This window comes from Coregonus clupeaformis, unplaced genomic scaffold (genome assembly GCF_020615455.1).
Source record: "Coregonus clupeaformis isolate EN_2021a unplaced genomic scaffold, ASM2061545v1 scaf0149, whole genome shotgun sequence".
Classification (NCBI taxonomy): domain Eukaryota; kingdom Metazoa; phylum Chordata; class Actinopteri; order Salmoniformes; family Salmonidae; genus Coregonus; species Coregonus clupeaformis.
The window spans coordinates 161,502-182,495 of NW_025533604.1; the positions used below are offsets into that span (position 1 = coordinate 161,502).

Genomic DNA, 20,994 nt, shown 5'->3' on the forward strand with positions numbered 1-20,994 from the left:
AGATCATGAATTAATTATTAATAATAATGAGTGAGAAAGTTACAGAGGCTACAAAAAAAATATGCTAACCTCTCACCATTAACATCAAATAAAAGGTGACATTTCGTAATGTCGCCTCATAGGAAACATTCTATCTGAAATCCAAAATGCTGGAGCATAGTGCCAAATGTAAAACTGTAAGCTTCACTGTCCAAATACATATGGTGTGGACTATGTGTGCCTGGTAAACACATGTGGATCTGGTGAACAGTTATAACTTGTTGACCAACAACAGGAATACTGACCTCAGAGTCTCCAGTTTACAGTGGGGATTCCCCAGTCCAGCAGAAAACAGCTTCACTCCTGAATCCTTCAGGTCATTGTTACTCAGGTCCAGCTCTCTGAGGTGTGAGGGGTTTGACTTCAGAGCTGAGACCAGAGAAGCACAGCCTTCCTCTGTGACTAGACAGCCTGACAGCCTGTAAAGATTAAAATTATATTAAAACCACACTGCTATTCTTTGGTGTTGAGTAAATATCTTTTAGAGTGAGTAGATAACATGTTTCTAAACACTACAAAAGTAATCCTGATGATGCCATGATTGAGAAAGATCATGAATTAATTATGAATAATATTGAGTGAGAAAGTTACAGAGGCTACAAAAAAAATATGCTAACCTCTCACCATTAACATCAAATAAAAGGTGACATTTCGTAATGTCGCCTCATATGAAACATTCTATCTGAAATCCAAAATGCTGGAGCATAGTGCCAAATGTAAAACTGTAAGCTTCACTGTCCAAATACATATGGTGTGGACTATGTGTGCCTGGTAAACCCATGTGGATCTGGTGAACAGTTATCACTTGTTGACCAACTACAGGAATACTGACCTCAGAGTCTCCAGTTTACAGTGGGGATTCCCCAGTTCAGCAGAGAGCAGCTTCACTCCTGAATCCTTCAGGTCATTGTTACTCAGATCCAGCTCTCTCAGGTGTGAGGGGTTTGACCTCAGCACTGAGACCAGAGAAGCACAGCCTTCCTCTGTGACTAGACAGCCTGACAACCTGACAGAGAGATAAGCCTAAGAATAGTAAAGCCCCCTTTACTGGCTCAAACAGCAAATTAGCAAATTAACTCAATTAGCTTGTTACCAACCCTTAGTAAACTATTGGAAAAAATGGTGCTTGACCAGATACAATGCTATTTTACTGTAAACAAATTGACAACAAACTTTCAGCATTCTTATAGAGAAGTACATTCAACAAGCACAGCACTTACACAAATGACTGATGATTGGCTGAGAGAAATTGATGATTAAAAGATTGTGGGGGCTGTTTTGTTAGACTTCAGTGCGGCTTTTGACATTATCAATCATAGTCTGATGATGGAAAAATGTATGTGTTATGGCTTTACACCCCCTGCTATAATGTGGATAAAGAGTTACTTGCCTAACAGAACACAGAGGGTGTTCTTTAATGGAAGCATCTCAAACATAATCCAGGTAGAATCAGGAATTCCCCAGGGCAGCTGTCTAGGCACCTTGCTTTTTTCCATCTTTACTAACGACATGCCACTGGCTTTGAGTAATACCCCACAAGACATGCCACCAGATGTCTCTTCTGTCCCCAAGTCCAGAACGGACTATGGGAGGCGCACAGTACTACATAGAGCTGTCTGACTACACGGAACTCTATTCCACGTACCCACACGTACACATGGATGTTGTATTGTAAATATGTGACAGTGGAGTAGTGGCCTGAGGGAACACACTAAATGTAAAGTGTTATGAAATATAATGTCATGTAATATTTTAAAATGTATATAACTGCCTTAATGTTGCAGGACCCAGAAAGAGTAGCTGCTGCCTTGGCAAATGGGGATCCTTAATAAATACAAATACAACTACAGGAATACTGACCTCAGAGTCTCCAGTTTACAGTGGGGATTCCCCAGTCCAGCAGAGAGCAGCTTCACTCCAGAATCCTTCAGGTTATTGTTACTCAGATCCAGCTCTCTCAGGTTTGAGGGGTTTGACTTCAGAGCTGAGACCAGAGAAGCACAGCCTTCCTCTGTGAGTCCACAGAATGACAGCCTGACAAAGAGATCATCATGATTTCACAAACACACTGTTAATTTAACACCAGTAGTGTAGAAGGACAATGGCAGATGCATTTGGTTTATTCTCTTAAACAACATATAGATTCATCTTCCGTCTCCTAAATTGTATGGTCATTTGTTATACTAATGTGAACATCAATGCATTGATTCAATATGTTTTTCAATATATATTATATACATATTATAATACATATTATTTTCTAAACTGAATATTTCTTCCTGATGATTAGTACTTAAATGTCATTTTATGTACTCACAGAGCAGCTCTGGAGGCTTTGACCACTGGCAGCAGCCTCAGAAGACCTTCCTCTGATCTGGAGTATTTCTTCAGGTCAAACACATCCAGCTCCTTTTCTGAAGTCAGCAACACAAAGACCAGAGCTGACCACTGTGCAGGTGACAGTTCTTCTTCTGAGAGACTTCCTGAGCTCAGGTAGCTTTGGATCTCCTCCACTAGAGAATGGTCATTCAGTTCACTCAGACAGTGGAACAGATTGATACACCTCTCTGGAGAGGGATTCTCCCTGATCTTCTCCTTGATGTACTTGACTGTTTCTTCATGGCTCTGTGAGCTGCTTCTTGTCTTTGTCAGTAGACCTCGTAAGTGCTTCTGATTGGACTCCAGTGAGAGGCCCAGAAGGAAGCGGAGGAACAGGTCCAGGTTTCCTGTCTCACTTTGTAAGGCTTTATCCACAGCACTCTTGTAGAAGGTAACTTTACGCTTGTGTCTGATCCTCACAGAAAAGTTGCAGGACGTTGATTGAGGTTTGGCCATTAGATTCTCATTGTTGCTGATGAATGAGAGGAACACATATACAGCAGCCAGAAACTCCTGAATGCTCAGATGCACGAAGCAGTACACCTTGTCCTGGTACAGGCCACATTCCTCTTTAAAGAGCTGTGTGCACAATCCTGAGTACACTGAGGCTTCATTGACATCAATGCCAGCCTCTTTCAGGTCTTCTTCATAGAAAATCAGATTGCCCTTCATAAGCTGTTGAAAAGCCAGTTTTCCCAGTGACAGAATGCTCTCTTTATTCCAGTGTGGACCTGTCTCTTCTTTCCCAAGATACTTTTCATTCTTCTGTTTGGTATGAAACTCCACAAGGTGTGTGTACATCTCAGTCAGAGTCTTGGGCATCTCTTCTCTCTTATGTTTCAGCATGTGTTCAAGGACTATTGCAGAAATCCAACAGAAGACTGGAATGTGGCACATGATGTGGAGGCTCCTTGATGTCTTTATGTGTGAGATGATTCTGCTGGCCAGGTCCTCATCACTGAATCTCTTCCTGAAGTACTCCTCCTTCTGTGGGTCATTGAACCCTCGTACCTCTGTCACCTGGTCAACACACCCTGAAGGGATTTTATTGGCTGCTGCAGGTCGGGTAGTTATCCAGAAGAGAGCAGAGGGAAGCAGATTTCCCTTGATGAGATTTGTCAGCAGAACATCCACTGAGGTTGACTCTGTGACGTCACAACAGATCTTGTTCTTCTGGAAGTCTAGGGGCAGTCGCCACTCATCCAGACCATCAAAGATGAACAGAACTTTGTACTTGTCGTAGTTGGAGATTCTTGATTCTTTGGTTTCCATTGAGAAGTGATTGAGAAGTTCAATGAAAGTGTGTTTTTCCTTTTTCATCAAATTCAGCTCCCGAAAAGGGAATGAAAATACAAATTGGACATCCTGATTTGCTTTTCCTTCAGCCCAGTCCAGAATGAACTTCTGCACAGAGACTGTTTTTCCAATGCCAGCGATTCCCTTTGTCAGCACAGTTCTGATAAGTTTGTCTTGTCCAGTTAAGGGTCTGAAGATGTCGTTACATTTGATTGCAGTCTCTGGTCTTGCTTGTTTCCTGGTTGTTGTCTCAATCTGTCTCACCTCATGTTCTTTATTGACCTCTCCTGTTCCACCCTCTGTGATGTAGAGCTCTGTGTAGATCTTATTGAGAAGTGTTGGGTTTCCTTGTTTAGCGATCCCCTCAAATACACATTGAAACTTCTTCTTTAGATTACATTTGAGTTCATGTTGGCAAATCACAGCAAGCTCATCTGAATGAAGAAATAACACAGAGGATATTAATATTACGTCTGTTTTAATGCCTACAGTATTCTAGGACTGTTACAACATTTTAAATTAGAATAATTTATTCGCTTAAGTGACTGTATACATGTGTAAATGTTTTCATAATGCATTACAGACTGGTGTGACTGATTATATTATTATTTTGTATTCTCTCTCTCTCTCTCTCTCTCTCTCTCTCTCTCTCTCTCTCTCTCTCTCTCTCTCTCTCTCTCTCTCTCTCTCTCTCTCTCTCTCTCTCTCTCTCTCAATTAATCAACACAACACATCCCTGCTGCTACTTGATGAGGTCACTAGGTGTTGTGTCAAGGCTGCTACAATATCATTGAGTTACACAGCTACTTTAGCTGTACTTTAGCTACAGCTTTTAAATGTTTGCTCTAAAACAGCATTCAACATGAGGCAGACAGCTCTTACTTTTCTCCAGTGTGTCAGCAAGCTCCTTCTGGTTCATTTTCCTCAGGACGTGCAGTGTGATCTTCAGAGCCCCTTCTCTGGCACTGCTCTCCTGCTTCTCATCTTCAGCATCCACCACTTCCTTATCCTGCTTCTGACTCTCAAAGCCTTCTGGGAGTTCTGGACTGAGAATCCTCTTGACCATCTTCAGCTCCTTCTTCACAAATGTCATAATATTCTCTTCAAGCAACTGAAATAAATCAAGTAAATAAGTTAAGCAAGAGACTACATGCTTTCTCATTAACACATTAATGAATGATTGACAGATCAACTTTACTTGAGGTAAACAAAAACAAATGTACATAACAAGACCACATACACTGAATATGGAGGCCAGGTCTGTTTGATGACTCTGGGAAGACTGACCACTGAGAATCTCTGACTCTGATCTCTCCTGTTGGTTTCTGGGGACAAAACATCAGATTACATCTCCTCATCCAGGGAGTACACACACACACACACACACACACACACACACACGCACACACACACACACACACACACACACAGGTAATGTTGTGTTTAATATTGTTTTGAGTTGTGAATCGTTATAAGCTTTTTTGCCCTCCCACTTCAAATTAAACACAGAAGATCTCCGCTAAACATAGAATCACATGGTTTATCCGTCTCTCTGTGACCGCCAATAAATTCACAACAAAGTTGACTATGAATACAAAGTTGCCAATGTATTTGCAATTGATTTAAACAAGGGATGTATACAATTATTCTTCAAATGAAAACCGAGATAACTGGATGAAACTATAAAACAATAGGCTATATGTTCAATCAATTGAGTTCTATTAATGTTAAGGGAAGATTTGAATGGAGAAAGCTGATCTGAGAGCAGCACTCCCTTTCTTTCGATCCTATCAGTATCGATACATGCTCCACCGGACATCCTACCTTGTCGTGCTGCTAATCCAGTTTCTGATGGTCTGCCTGCGGCTATGGAAACCTGACCTGTTCACCGGACATGATACCTTGTCCCAAACCTGCTGTTCTCTCTCTCTCTCTCTCTCTCTCTCTCTCTCTCTCTCTCTCTCTCTCTCTCTCTCTCTCTCTCTCTCTCTCTCTCTCTCTCTCTCTCTCTCTCTCTTCTCTCTATCTCTATCCTCTCTCTCTCTTCTCTCTCTCTCTCTCTCTCTCTCTACCACACCTGCTGTCTCGACCTCTAAATGCTCGACTGTGAAAAGGCAACTGACATTTACTTCTGAGATGCTGACGTGTTGCACCCTCTATAACCACAGTGATTATTATTTGACCCTGCTAGTCATCTATGAACATTTGAACATCTTGAAGAACGATCTGGCCTTAATGGCCATGTACTGTTATAATCTCCCCCCAGCACAGACAGAAGAGGACTGGCCTCCCCTCAGAGCCTGGTTCCTCTCTAGGTTTCTTCCTAGGTTCCTGCCTTTCCAGGGAGTTTTTCCTAGCCACAGTGCTTCAACATCCGAACATGCGCTGTTCGGCACGAGACGACCGTTAGTTTCTGCCAATGACCTTCAAATCAAATTGTATTTCTCACATGCGCCGAACACAACAGCTATATACACTTTACCGTGAAATGCTTACTAACGAGCCCTTTCCCAACAATGCAGTTAAAAAGTAAGAAAAATTAGCTAAATAAAAAAAGGAAATAGTAACATAATGATAAAACAATAATGAGGCTATAAGGAGTACCAGTACTGAGTCAATGTGCAGGGTACCAGGTAGTTGAGGTAATAACTAGACTATATAAAAGGAGTACCAGTACTGAGTCAATGTGCAGGGGTACCAGGTAATTGAGGTAATAACTAGACTATATAAAAGGAGTACCAGTACTGAGTCAATGTGCAGGGTACCAGGTAGTTGAGGTAATAACTAGACTATATATAAGGAGTACCAGTACTGAGTCAATGTGCAGGGGTACCAGGTAGTTGAGGTAATAACTAGACTATATACAAGGAGTACCAGTACTGAGTCAATGTGCAGGGGTACCAGGTAGTTGAGGTAATAACTAGACTGTATAAAAGGAGTACCAGTACTGAGTCAATGTGCAGGGGTACCAGGTAGTTGAGGTAATAACTAGACTATATACAAGGAGTACCAGTACTGAGGCAATGTACAAGGGTACCAGGTAGTTGAGGTAATAACTAGACTATATACAAGGAGTACCAGTACTGAGTCAATGTGCAGGGGTACCAGGTAGTTGAGGTAACAACTAGACTATATACAAGGAGTACCAGTACTGAGTCAATGTGCAGGGTACCAGGTAGTTGAGGTAATAACTAGACTATATACAAGGAGTACCAGTACTGAGTCAATGTGCAGGGTACCAGGTAGTTGAGGTAATAACTAAACTATATACAAGGAGTACCAGTACTGAGTCAATGTGCAGGGGTACCAGGTAGTTGAGGTAATAACTAGACTATATACAAGGAGTACCAGTACTGAGTCAATGTGCAGGGGTACCAGGTAGTTGAGGTAATAACTAGACTATATACAAGGAGTACCAGTACTGAGTCAATGTGCAGGGGTACCAGGAAGTTGAGGTAATAACTAGACTATATACAAGGAGTACCAGTACTGAGTCAATGTGCAGGGGTACCAGGTAGTTGAGGTAATAACTAGACTATATATAAGGAGTACCAGTACTGAGTCAATGTGCAGGGTACCAGGTAGTTGAGATAATAACTAGACTATATACAAGGAGTACCAGTACTGAGTCAATGTACAGGGGTACCAGGTAGTTGAGGTAATAACTAGACTATATACAAGGAGTACCAGTACTGATTCAATGTGCAGGGGTACCAGGTAGTTGAGGTAATAACTAGACTATATACAAGGAGTACCAGTACTGAGTCAATGTGCAGGGGTACCAGGTAGTTGAGGTAATAACTAGACTATATACAAGGAGTACCAGTACTGAGTCAATGTGCAGGGTACCAGGTAGTTGAGGTAATAACTAGACTATATACAAGGAGTACCAGTACTGAGTCAATGTGCAGGGGTACCAGGTAGTTGAGGTAATAACTAGACTATATACAAGGAGTACCAGTACTGAGTCAATGTGCAGGGGTACCAGGAAGTTGAGGTAATAACTAGACTATATATAAGGAGTACCAGTACTGAGTCAATGTGCAGGGGTACCAGGTAGTTGAGGTAATAACTAGACTATATATAAGGAGTACCAGTACTGAGTCAATGTCCAGGGGTACCAGGTAGTTGAGGTAATAACTAGATTATATACAAAGAGTACCAGGACTGAGTCAATGTGCAGGGGTACCAGGTAGTTGAGGTAATAACTAGTCTATATACAAGGAGTACCAGAACTGAGTCAATGTCCAGGGGTACCAGGTAGTTGAGGTAATAACTAGACTATATACAAGGAGTACCAGTACTGAGTCAATGTGCAGGGGTACCAGGTAGTTGAGGTAATAACTAGACTATATACAAGGAGTACCAGTACTGAGTCAATGTGCAGGGTACCAGGTAGTTGAGGTAATAACTAGACTATATACAAGGAGTACCAGTACTGAGTCAATGTGCAGGGGTACCAGGTAGTTGAGGTAATAACTAGACTATATACAAGGAGTACCAGTACTGAGTCAATGTGCAGGGGTACCAGGAAGTTGAGGTAATAACTAGACTATATATAAGGAGTACCAGTACTGAGTCAATGTGCAGGGGTACCAGGTAGTTGAGGTAATAACTAGACTATATATAAGGAGTACCAGTACTGAGTCAATGTCCAGGGGTACCAGGTAGTTGAGGTAATAACTAGATTATATACAAAGAGTACCAGGACTGAGTCAATGTGCAGGGGTACCAGGTAGTTGAGGTAATAACTAGTCTATATACAAGGAGTACCAGAACTGAGTCAATGTCCAGGGGTACCAGGTAGTTGAGGTAATATACAAGGAGTACCAGTACTGAGTCAATGTGCAGGGGTACCAGGTAGTTGATGTAATAACTAGACTATATACAAGGAGTACCAGTACTGAGTCAATGTGCAGGGGTACCAGGTAGTTGAGGTAATAACTAGATTATATACAAAGAGTACTAGGACTGAGTCAATGTGCAGGGGTACCAGGTAGTTGAGGTAATAACTAGACTATATACAAGGAGTACCAGAACTGAGTCAATGTGCAGGGGTACCAGGTAGTTGAGGTAATAACTAGACTATATACAAGGAGTACTAGTACTGAGTCAATGTGCAGGGTACCAGGTAGTTGAGGTAATAACTAGACTATATACAAGGAGTACCAGAACTGAGTCAATGTGCAGGGGTACCAGGTAGTTGAGGTAATATGTACATGTAGGTAGGGATAAAAGTGACACATCAATCAGGATAGAGATTACATCTCCTCATCCAGGGAGTGCACACAAACACACACACACACACACACACACACACACACACACAGGGAATGTTGTGTTAGTTTAATTTTGTTTCAGGACTATGAAAATGGAAAAAAAGATTAGTCTATGGATTATGAAAACAACAAAAATAAATTGTAAAATGGGAGAGGAGAAATTACTAGAGATAGTGTTGTTTAACCCACTGACCATGACCCATGAGTTCTTCTTACCTTTGTTCAGTAGAAAAGTCTCCCTCTCTGAAGAACATAGGAGGATTCATAGACTTGACACTCTTCATGGACACACAGCTGGGTACAGGGGAGGCTGGTCTCTCCTGCTTGATTGGGCTTCAACACAACAGAGACAAACATTACATCTCTCATCTACTCTGAGCTCAGATGAGGAAACAAGAATTTCATTCCAAAACGCTATATATCCATTTTCAGAAATGTTCGTAAATTAGCTTTTATTGTTTGAAGAAATAATGAAAGAGATTGGTGTTTTTTCACCATCTAGTCATGGCTTGGGGTTGTTCAATGACAGACATGTATTTGTTTAAAATCTATCACTTGATGGTTTCATTTCAGAGAGACAAATAATCATGTTTTTTGCAAAATGCTATATATCTGCCTCACTCACAGAGAAATAAGTAATACTACTAGGTTTTACACAGTAATAATATATATATCTGCCTCACTTTCAGAGAAATAAGTAGTACTGCTAGGTTTTACACAGTAATAATATCTATCTGCCTCACTCTCAGAGAAATAAGTAGTACTGCTAGGTTTTACACAGTAATATTATATATCTGCCTCACTCTCAGAGAAATAAGTAGTACTGCTAGGTTTTACACAGTAATAATATATAACTGCCTCACTCTCAGAGAAATAAGTAGTACTGCTAGGTTTTACACAGTAATATTATATATCTGCCTGACTCTCAGAGAAATAAGTAGTACTGCTAGGTTTTACACAGTAATAATATATCTGCCTCACTCTCAGAGAAATAAGTAGTACTGCTAGGTTTTACACAGTAATAATATATCTGCCTCACTCTCAGAGAAATAAGTAGTACTGCTAGGTTTTACACAGTAATAATATATCTGCCTCACTCTCAGAGAAATAAGAAGTACTGCTAGGTTTTACACAGTCAAATGTGACGACCGGCTCGATTCAAACTTATGTAGCAAAATGTGAAATTGTGTTGTTGTTTTTTTACATTGGATAAAAGTAGAGACTCAGCTAGAAAAAGGTATATCATACACTATAGTTGAGGAACAATGGGAAAGTAATTCTGCTTCGAAAGATGATAAACTTGTAACCTAAATTTTGAGAAAATGGCCTTTGAAAGTTTTGGTTCACCTACTGGAGAGCTCTTCTTTATCTACAGTGGTGTTACTTTGGCAGATAATGTCACCCATCTAAATAAATAGTATATATATATTTAGCAGACTGTCTTATCCAGAGCAACATACAGTTAGTGAGTGCATACCTTATTTTTATTTTTCATACTAGCCCACCGTGGGAATCAAACCCACAACCCTGGCGTTGCAAACGCCATGCTCTACCAACCAAGCTACATCCCTGCCAGTCATTCCCTCCCATACCCTGGGCCAATTATGCGCCACCACACGAGCCAGGGCAACTAAGGAGTGGCTCCGTAAGAAGCATCACAAAGTCCTGGAGTGGCCTAGCCAGTCTCCAGACCTGAACCCAATAGAAAATCTTTGGAGGGAGTGAAAGTCTGTATTGCCCAGCGACAGCCCCGAAACCTGAAGGATTTGGAGAAGGTCTGTATGGAGGAGTGGGCCAAAATCCCTGCTGCAATGTGTACAAACCTGGTCAAGACCTACAGGAAACGTATGATCTCTGTAATTGCAAATAAAGGTTTCTGTACCAAATATTAAGTTCTGCTTTTCTGATGTATCAAATACTTATGTCATGCAATAAAATGCAAATTAATTACTTAAAAATCATACAATGTGATTTTCTGGATTTTTGTTTTAGATTCCGTCTCTCACAGTTGAAGTGTACCTATGATAAAGATTACAGACCTCTACATGCTTTGTAAGTAGGAAAACCTGCTAAATCGGCAGTGTATCAAAAACTTGTTCTCCCCACTGTATCAATTTTCAGAAATGTTCGTAAATTAGCTTTTATTGTTTGAAGAAATTATGAAAGAGATTGGTGTGTTTTTTCAGTAGCTAATCATGGTATGGGTTGTTCAATGACAGACATGTATTTGTTTAAAGTCTATCACTTGATGGTTTCATTTCAGAGAGACAAATAATCATGTTTTTTTGCAAAATGCTATATATCTGCCTCACTCACAGAGAAATAAGTAGTACTACTAGGTTTTACACAGTAATAATATATACCTGCCTCACTCTCAGAGAAATAAGTAGTACTGCTAGGTTTTACACAGTAATAATATATCTGCCTCACTCTCAGAGAAATAAGTAGTACTGCTAGGTTTTACACAGTAATAATATATATCTGTCTCACTCTCAGAGAAATAAGTAGTACTGCTAGGTTTTACACAGTCAAATGTGGCCGACCTGCTCGATTCGAACTTATGTAGCAAAATTTGAAATTGTGTTTTTTACATTGGATAAAAGTAGAGACTCAGCTAGAAAAAGGTATGTCATACACTACAGTTGAGGAACAATGGGAAAGTAATTCTGCTTTGAAAGATGATAAACTTGTAACCTCAATTTTGAGAAAATGGCCTTTGAAAGTTTTGGTTCACCTACTGGAGAGCTCTTCTTTATCTACAGTGGTGTTACTTTGGCAGATAATGGCACCCATCTAAATAAATAGTATATATCATTTATCAGACAGTCTTATCCAGAGCAACTTACAGTTAGTGAGTGCATACATTATTTTTAATACTAGCCCCCCGTGGGAATCAAACCCACAACCCTGGCGTTGCAAACGCCATGCTCTACCAACCAAGCTACATCACTGCCGGCCATTCCCTCCCCTACCCTGGACGACGCTGGGCCAATTATGCGCCGCCCCACGAGTCTCCCGGTCACACATCCTAGATCTGAATGAATGAAATAATCTTATTAAATTTTTTTTTCTTTACATAGTTGAATGTGCTGACAACAAAATCACACAAAAAGTATCAATGGAAATCAAATGTATCAACCCATGGAGGTCTGGATTTGGAGTCACCCTCAGAATTAAAGTGGAAAACCACACTACAGGCTGATCCAACTTTGATGTAATGTCCTTAAAACAAGTCAAAATGGGGCTCAGTAGTGTGTGTAACCTCCACGTGCCTGTATGACCTCCCTACAACACCTGGGCATGCTCCTGATGAGGTGGCGGATGGTCTCCTGAGGGATCTCCTCCCAGACCTGGACTAAAGCATCCGCCAACTCCTGGACAGTCTGTGGTGCAACGTGGCGTTGGTGGATGGAGCGAGACATGATGTCCCAGATGTGCTCAATTGGATTCAGGTATGGGGAACGGGCGGGCCAGTCCATAGCATCAATGCCTTCCTCTTGCAGGAACTGCTGACACACTCCAGCCACATGAGGTCTAGCATTGTCTTGCATTAGGAGGAACCCAGGGCCAACATGCACCAGCATATGGTCTCACAAGGGGTCTGAGGATCTCATCTCGGTACCTAATGGCAGTCAGGCTACCTCTGGCGAGCACATGGAGGGCTGTGCGGCCCCCCAAAGAAATGCCACCCCACACCATGACTGACCCACCGCCAAACCGGTCATGATGGAGGATGTTGCAGGCAGCAGAACGTTCTCCACGGCATCTCCAGACTCTGTCACGTCTGTCACATGTGCTAAGTGTGAACCTGCTTTCATCTGTGAAGAGCACAGGGCGCCAGTGGCAAATTTGCCAATCTTGGTGTTCTCTGGCAAATGCCAAACGTCCTGCACGGTGTTGGGCTGTAAGCCAACCCCCACCTGTGGACGTCGGGCCCTCATACCACCCCCATGGAGTCTGTTTCTGACCGTTTGAGCAGACACATGCACATGTGTGGCCTGTTGGAGGTCATTTTGCAGGACTCTGGCAGTGCTCCTCCTGCTCCTCCTTGCACAAAGGCGGAGGTAGCGGTCCTGCTGCTGGGTTGTTGCCCTCCTACGGCCTCCTCCACATCTCCTGATGTACTAGCCTGTCTCCTGGTAGCGCTTCCATGCTCTAAGACACTACGCTGACAGACACAGCAAACCTTCTTGCCACAGCTCGCATTGATGTGCCATCCTGGATGAGCTGCACTACCTGAGCAACTTGTGTGGGTTGTAGACTCCGTCTCATGCTACCACTAGAGTGAAAGCACCGGCAGCATTCAAAAGTGACCAAAACATCAGCCAGGAAGCATAGGAGCTGAGAAGTGGTCTGTGGTCACCACCTGCAGAACCACTTCTTTATTGGGGGTGTCTTGCTAATTGCCTATAATTTCCACCTGTTGTCTATTCCATTTGCACAACAGCATGTGAAATGTATTGTCAATCATGTTGCTTCCTAAGTAGACAGTTTGATTTCACAAAAGTGTGATTGACTGGAGTTACATTGTGTTGTAACTCCAACTCTGAGTGGCGCAGTGGTCTAAGGCACTGCATCGCAGTGCTAACTGTGCCACTAGAGATCCTGGTTCGAATCCAGGCTCTGTCGCAGCCGGCCGCGACCCGGAGACTCATGGGCGGCGCACAATTGGCTCCAGGGTAGGGGAGGGAATGGCCGGCAGGGATGTAGCTCAGTTGATAAAGCATGGTGTTTGCAACGCCAGGGTTGTGGGTTCAATTCCCACGGGGGGCCAGTATAAAAAAATAAATGTATTCACTAACTGTAAGTCGCTCTGAATAAGAGCGTCTGCTAAGTGACTAAAATGTAAAAATTTAAAATGTGTTGCTTAAGTGTTCCCTTAATTTTTTTGAGCAGTGTATATATATAGTTAACTAAATGTATGGTGTTTTTGGTTTGTGTCAGTTTCATTGTTTGTTATGCTATAAATTGTTATGTTATGGTTGTAAGTGGTAAAATGAACTAGAAAATGTCATATTTTGAAATTCTGAGTAATTACTACTTTAGTAAGGAAATACTTTATTCAGTACTACTGCAGTTGCTAAATAATTCCAATAGAATGCAGCATAAGACCAGGAATGACATTTCAGAAGGTTAGTTTAGTTTTCTCCCTGGATACACCACCACTCCCCTCACAGGAAAAACTCCTGCACACGCTTTTTACTGTCCCTTTCCACACTGCTAACGCAAGAGGAACGACTGAAAAAGCATTTAACAGATTACTGTGAAATAATATAATGATGATTCATGTTTATTATTACCTGTTTTTATACTCATGTTTTGAAATTATACTTCATTACTATAACGATTATCAATAAGCCTGAACATTAATTTAGTCACCTCTGGTCGAGAAAAACGTATTTTCCTAGTACATTCATTGTCAGATTCATCAACCAGCAGCAAGCACTCTGCCTTCTAGCACAAGCGAGGGGCATGTTGAGGTACATTTGCTAACCGCGAGGGTTGCATGATGTAATTTATTGGCCGGCTGGAAGACGCACTCTTGTCTTTTCTATTCCGAGGTTGTTTACTCCCAATATCAGATATTAAGATCATGTTTTATAATGCATGTATACTAGGGTTGAGGTTAGCGCATCTGACTAGTGATTATTTATCAGGGGTTCAACACCTGCTATAGTCACTATTTAATTGCTCTTCCAAAAGCATCACAGGCCTAATACAAGATATATAGCTAACTAAAGTCATGAGTGACCACTTCAGAAAATCATGGGACATATAGTATTTGGTTGCATGCTATTTTATGTCAATCATATTGTTGCTTGTAGCCTATAACTGATGCGTCGTGGTCTTATGCTGCCATCTATGGGAAATATTTAGCAATTAAAAGTTATTAATTAATGTAGACATTGGTGAGGCAGCTGAGAAATAAAGTGTATTTCAAATATGTCTTATTTATCAAGCGTTCTACCTTTCAATAATAAATAGCATAAAATAACTAATAACAAAAAAACTAACAGCAAAACGCTTAGACAGGTTTTGATTAACAAAATAATCAAAATGCTATTTAGTACTATAATTGTATTTACTAAGTACTATAATTGTATTTACTAAGTACTATAATTGTATTTACTAAGATAATATTATTACTAAAATAGTTTCTAAAAGTGTTCTAGGCTACCCTACCCTAGAATTAGGGGTTAGGGTTACGGCTAAAATAGGTTATAAGTAGGGTAAGAGTTTCTGTATAGCACTTTGTGACATCTGCTGGTGTAAAAAGGGCTTTATAAATACATTTGATTGATTGTTAGGTTTAGGGTTTATATGGCAAAAAACTGTATGGGTTTATGGCACTCTTGCTCCTCCTTGTGGCCGTATGTGGGTACTACATAACTCATTCATGACACTTGCTAGGCTCATAATCTGAGGTAGCAACTGCGTCAGATCTACAAATCCATTAGCTAGACCACCCAATTAGACAACAATCACCCTATTATACCCATTTGGTTTGCAACTCAGTGAACCTGCGCAGCATTCGCTCAATTTGGTGCCTACGAACGAAGAGTTCGATGCATATCAAATTACCCAGGAGCCACTTAGAAACAACAAGTCATGAAAAAAATGGTTATTTCTTAATTAAAAAATGTATTCTGGCTGTTTAAATCGGCCACATCTTGAAAAAGAGGACAGGGACATGCGTTTTGTTTAGATTGTACACTTTTTTCTTAAAACAAATATGGTTAACCATGACCAGAAAATGTTTAATGTTTGATGGCTATCCGCCAGCGATCGCCTCTTAAACTGTGTTTCACCACACTATTGGTGACCACAACATGTACTCAGATGAACAGTGTACGCGTTCACCAAGTAGCCGTAACCTTGTCAATAATAAGTTACCTGAGGTAAACCTACAGGGTTAAGGCAGGCAGGTCTCATTGATAACAATAGTGAAGCTGGCATTGTGACACAGAACAATGGGCTGGGAATAGAACGTTCTGAAGGCGAGTCGGTGTCACGGAGCTCAATAGAACTAATAGGAGCTGGTAGGGTGAAACATTTCCCAAACATAAGGCCTGTTGTTTCGAGATTACTTTATAACGAGGGACAGAAGGTAATATTATGAAACTAGTTTTATCAGAAAAAGCGTTACAAACGTAGAGGCGCCCCGAAAATAATATTCAAAAGTTCGGTCCTTGGACACAGAGGGGTTAAACACTAAAGTTACCGTCCATCTAGTGAAGAGAGGAGAACCGGACAGAGGGAGCGTAGGAAGCCAGCATCCGTCAACGAGAGAGAGAGAAGCCCTCCACGGTATTTAACAGGTGGAAGAAACAACCCGGGAGCTCCATCGGTCCACAAGAAATGCAGGCAGCCGGTGATGATGTAGTGGTAGCTAGGATAACTAGGATGCTGCTGGTAGAGTAGCTAGCTTAGCTAGCTGTACCGACTAGCTTGGCTAGCTAGCAGGTCGTTCGTCTTTCCCTCGTCTCGAAGATGATGATGAATCCGGTGAACCACAAAATGAAACAAGGATAGTGAGTGAAAAGGATCTGGCTACACTCATACTGTCCCTGACCATAAAGCAAAAAGCAAATTGAACAATAAACTTCGGTGTCTCAACACTGTAACGAACTCCGTCGTTATTCCCCAAGATCACCTCACTCTGCTCCTAACTAGACAATATGCTTGGCACCAAACCGTATGTGGACGCGGGCAGTTCCAGAACGCGGACATGAGCAGAGCCACACAATAAACTAAACCCAGTCTTTACAGTGGCTTACATTAGTAATATTAATGTGCTATTATTATTATTATCATTATTATTACGTAAAACAAAATTCTTAGTTTTTAAAAACAATATTTTGAGATCTGGGTTAACAGAAGGTGTCTTGATAATAGGAAAATGCAGTCAGTGGTTCCTGTGCCACATGTAATTTGCTTTGGAGTAGTTAAAATAATGTTTGTATATTTCTATATGATCAATCCATAAATAATATAGATCTACATGCAACAGTTTCTCTTCAGCTTTTGACAATGATTTCTCTATAATAATGATGTATAATAAGTGTTGGTGATCCAATAGCCTAGTTAATCATTACATGACTTTTAACACACTATCTATGTTTGGCTCAGTCTGGCAGTTACCCAGAACTATCAGAGGCTCTCTCTCTTGTGGCTGCTGCTGATGACAACTGCATGTATGTTATCATAATAATGATGTCTGCATAACATTTTGTCTTCATTTTGGCAGATTAACTCATGCTTATTTCTGAATATTAACTCAGGTTTTCACGGCAAATGAGTTGGAGCTGTGGTAGGCGTTGGACCTGTAGCCGAAAAGTTTTCAGTTTGAATCCCGGGCCAGGCGCTGGAAAAAATGGGCGGAATTGATCTGACCCCTGGAGGGCTACTGGGTTCACGTCCTCAAAACATTCACCTTTCGTTGGGCCCTTGAGCAAGGCCCTTAACCCCACAACATGCTCTCCATCCAGGGGCGCTGCACTGCAGCTTGAACCTAATAATAATAATAATATGCCATTTAGCAGACGCTTTTATCCAAAGCAACTTACAGTCATGCGTGCATCCATTTTTGTGTATGGGTGGAACCGGGGAACGAACCCACTACCTTGGCGTTACAAGCGCCGTGCTCTACCAGCTACAGAGGACCACAACCTGTGCTGGTCTCAACTGTATGTGTGAGGTCTGCTGTTTGGGGGGTTAAGAACGGAGCAGAATACATGTTTTTGTTGTTTGCTGTAACTAATGGACAAATTGTATTGTATTGTAATGTGGTCCTCTGTAGCTCAGCTGGTAGAGCACGGCGCTTGGAACGCCAAGGTAGTGGGTTCGATCCCCGGGACCACCCATACACAAAAATTTATGCACGCATGACTGTATGTCACTTTGGATAAAAGCGTCTGCTAAATGGCATATTATTTATGTATTATTATTTTAATGTATTGTATTGTAAAGAAGTCAGCCAGAGTTGACGTGGGCCATCGTTCAAACAAAGAGATGCCTCCCTGGCCACCAGTGTGTTTGAATATAACCAAGATCAATTCTACCCCCCATACAATACTTTTATACACAGTAATTACTTTTTTATAATAATAATAATAATAATAATAATAATAATAATACTTAATTATTCACATTACATTTTGAATAGATAGTACTCAGACATCTATAGTGTTTACAATAATGACTATTACCGATCATGATCTTTTTTAATCCCACCCCTCTGCTACTCTCAGCCCCGCCCACCTATCTCCGTAGAACATCCTCTTTTGATTTCCACCTTCCATATTTTTTTCAACTGCGCTGTGATTTCTTACATGCATTTTTAACCTTTCTAGTCGCATAGTATCCACAGACTAAATTAAAGGTCAATATTTTTCATAAGAGCATTATTCTATTTTTGATTGACTGACTATGGTTTTCCAAATCCCCAGCACTGCTATTTCTAAGGATAATTTTTTATGAATATTGGGATTTTTCAACCATTCCTGAATTATATTCTTAGCTAAAAAATATTCCTATTTAATAGTAGTAGCCATAATTCATTATGGCACCATGCAGGGTTCTATATGGAACCATTTTGGTTCAGGGAAGAAGAACCTCTAGCGTTCTGATCAAAGAACCCTATAAAAGGGACTCTATATAGAACTTTTAATGGTTCCATATATTAAGCAAGCGATATAACCTTTTTTGGTTAAAACAGGAGTGAAGAGTGTGTTGATTTGACGGTAGTATTGTCAAAATTCCGCTTGTAACAACGATCAGAATTTGTAAAAACAATAAGGTTATGCATGACAACATATTAGACATGACACAATCATTAGACAATGATTGTCTCATGCAAAACTTCTATAGATGTGTGTGTGTGTGCTGGTAAAGATGTGTGTGTATGCTGGTAAAGATGTTTGTGTGTGTGTGTGTGTGTGTGTGTGTGTGTGTGTGTGTGTGTGTGTGTGTGTGTGTGTGTGTGTGTGTGTGTGTGTGTGTCTGCTGGTGAGACAACCACATATCACAGTCAAATATACAGGATACAAACATTTCATTCCAGCTATATAGCATTTTGCAAAACAAAAATTCATACAAAAAAATCATTAATTAAAATCTTAGAAAAACAATATTTGACAGACACATGAAGGTACCCATAAGCAATCATTTCTGATGTAAAATAACAAACGTGAAAGAATTGTGGATATAACGTTTTAGAAATAAACTCTTTATAAATTCTTAAACTACATTGTCATCTTACCTCTTAGCTTTGGTGTCATGTTCCCTAGAAAGAGTCATTTTAGAGGCAGGTACGCCCTCCTCTCTCTCCCCAGAGAGACTCATTTTAGAGGCAGGGCCCCCCTCCTCTCTCTCCCCAGAGAGACTCATTTTAGACCACTGACCCCTAAACAGAGATGCAGCATGTTGGTTGTGGTGAACACAGTGACAACTAATTCTAGAATGTCCATTGTTCTCTTTTATTCATGATCTCTCAGAAATAAAACATTAACTAACAGACATATCGAAACAGTCAGGCTATTTAATGCAATCACATCAACACGTAGTCATGACTGATATTTGTAACCTTTTCTCCATGTAGTGGAACTAATAATGATAATAATAATAATATAATATTAATAATAATAATAACAATAATAATAATATAATAAATAATAATAATAATAATAATAATAATAATAATAATAATAACAATAATAATAATAATGTCTCACTTTCTCTTGTAATAATTCCACTCATTCTAGTGTGTTGCTTTGTTCAACAGGTCTGCTATTAGTATGATATTATTGCATTTAATACATAATATCAATGTTAAGAAAAGTACGTTCAGGTTTCATACCAAATTACACAGGAAGTAGGAGCTCATTGTAATTTTGAAAACAACAAATGTTCTGATATTTTGAAGGATTATTTAGAACTATGATACATTAACATTTTTACAAATTGTAAAATAACCACAATATACGAATCCTATAATACGAGATATGAACAATATGTTTTTGAATCTGACTTGCCTACGCCCAGTTAGCGCCATTTTGTATGATTGAACTGTCACGTATCTGTCCCAGGTGAAATGGACTGTTAGATCTGGGTGTTTTACTGTCATTCTCTATACTATAATAACACCATATGTTTAATTTCCCTACACACTTTATAATAATCCCTTGGAAGAGTCTTACCTTGTAGCCTGTATTCACAACCAGAACATGTCAAGTCATTGAGATATTTTCCGTTGTGCTGAGAGAGCACCTTCCTGATGACAAGTGGCTCTGTATCTGTGTTCTAGGTACAGTTGATCTTTGGATACAATAATATCTGGTCAAAGTCTAGTGACTCAACCCCATAGTATATCATTAACAGAACAGTAGTTTAACCTTTGGCCAGTAATGGTCATGGCATACTATAAAATGTTGAATCATTATGACGGATCCAGTTTCAACATATCTCTAACTTTGAAGTATACAGTGGGGTCCCAAATTATTAAATTAAATGATTTTATACTAATACAATTGCTCAGAGAAAGTAAAGTAATACTTTTTTTCTCAAAAAGGTAGGGGTCAAAATTGGCTCTCCCTTTCAATACCTCCCTTGCGAGGATAACGGCACTGAGCCTTTTTCTAAAACGTTTTCTGAGTTGGAGTGATCTTAGACCATTTCTCCATTCAGAATCCTTCCAAATGACCAACTACAGGAAGGTAAAGGTACAACTAAACACACAATAAAGAAACAAATCTCCCTAATTGACAGGAGGCTTGAATCTTAGTCATTTACCCACCGGCCTCTTACTACTATCCCAATGTATACATTCTACCAACATCATACATCAATAATCCCTGGTAGGATCCTTACTACTATCCCAATGTATACATTCTACCAACATCATACATAAATAATCCCTGGTAGGATCCTTACTACTATCCCAATGTATACATTCTACCAACATCATACATAAATAATCCCTGGAAGGATCCTTACTTTGCAG

The 20,994-nt window shown here is 40.3% G+C and overlaps 1 long non-coding RNA gene across 1 annotated transcript; it reads right to left on the minus strand.

The window, feature by feature from the left end:
• Positions 1–5,005: 5,005 nt before the first annotated feature.
• On the minus strand, positions 5,006–19,276 carry LOC121556027. The gene is made up of 3 exons (XR_005998063.1): positions 19,255–19,276; positions 9,210–9,326; positions 5,006–5,039 (listed from the first exon to the last, which is right to left on the minus strand). It is a non-coding gene; the product is annotated as an uncharacterized LOC121556027 (long non-coding RNA).
• Between the last annotated feature and the right edge of the window lie 1,718 nt (positions 19,277–20,994).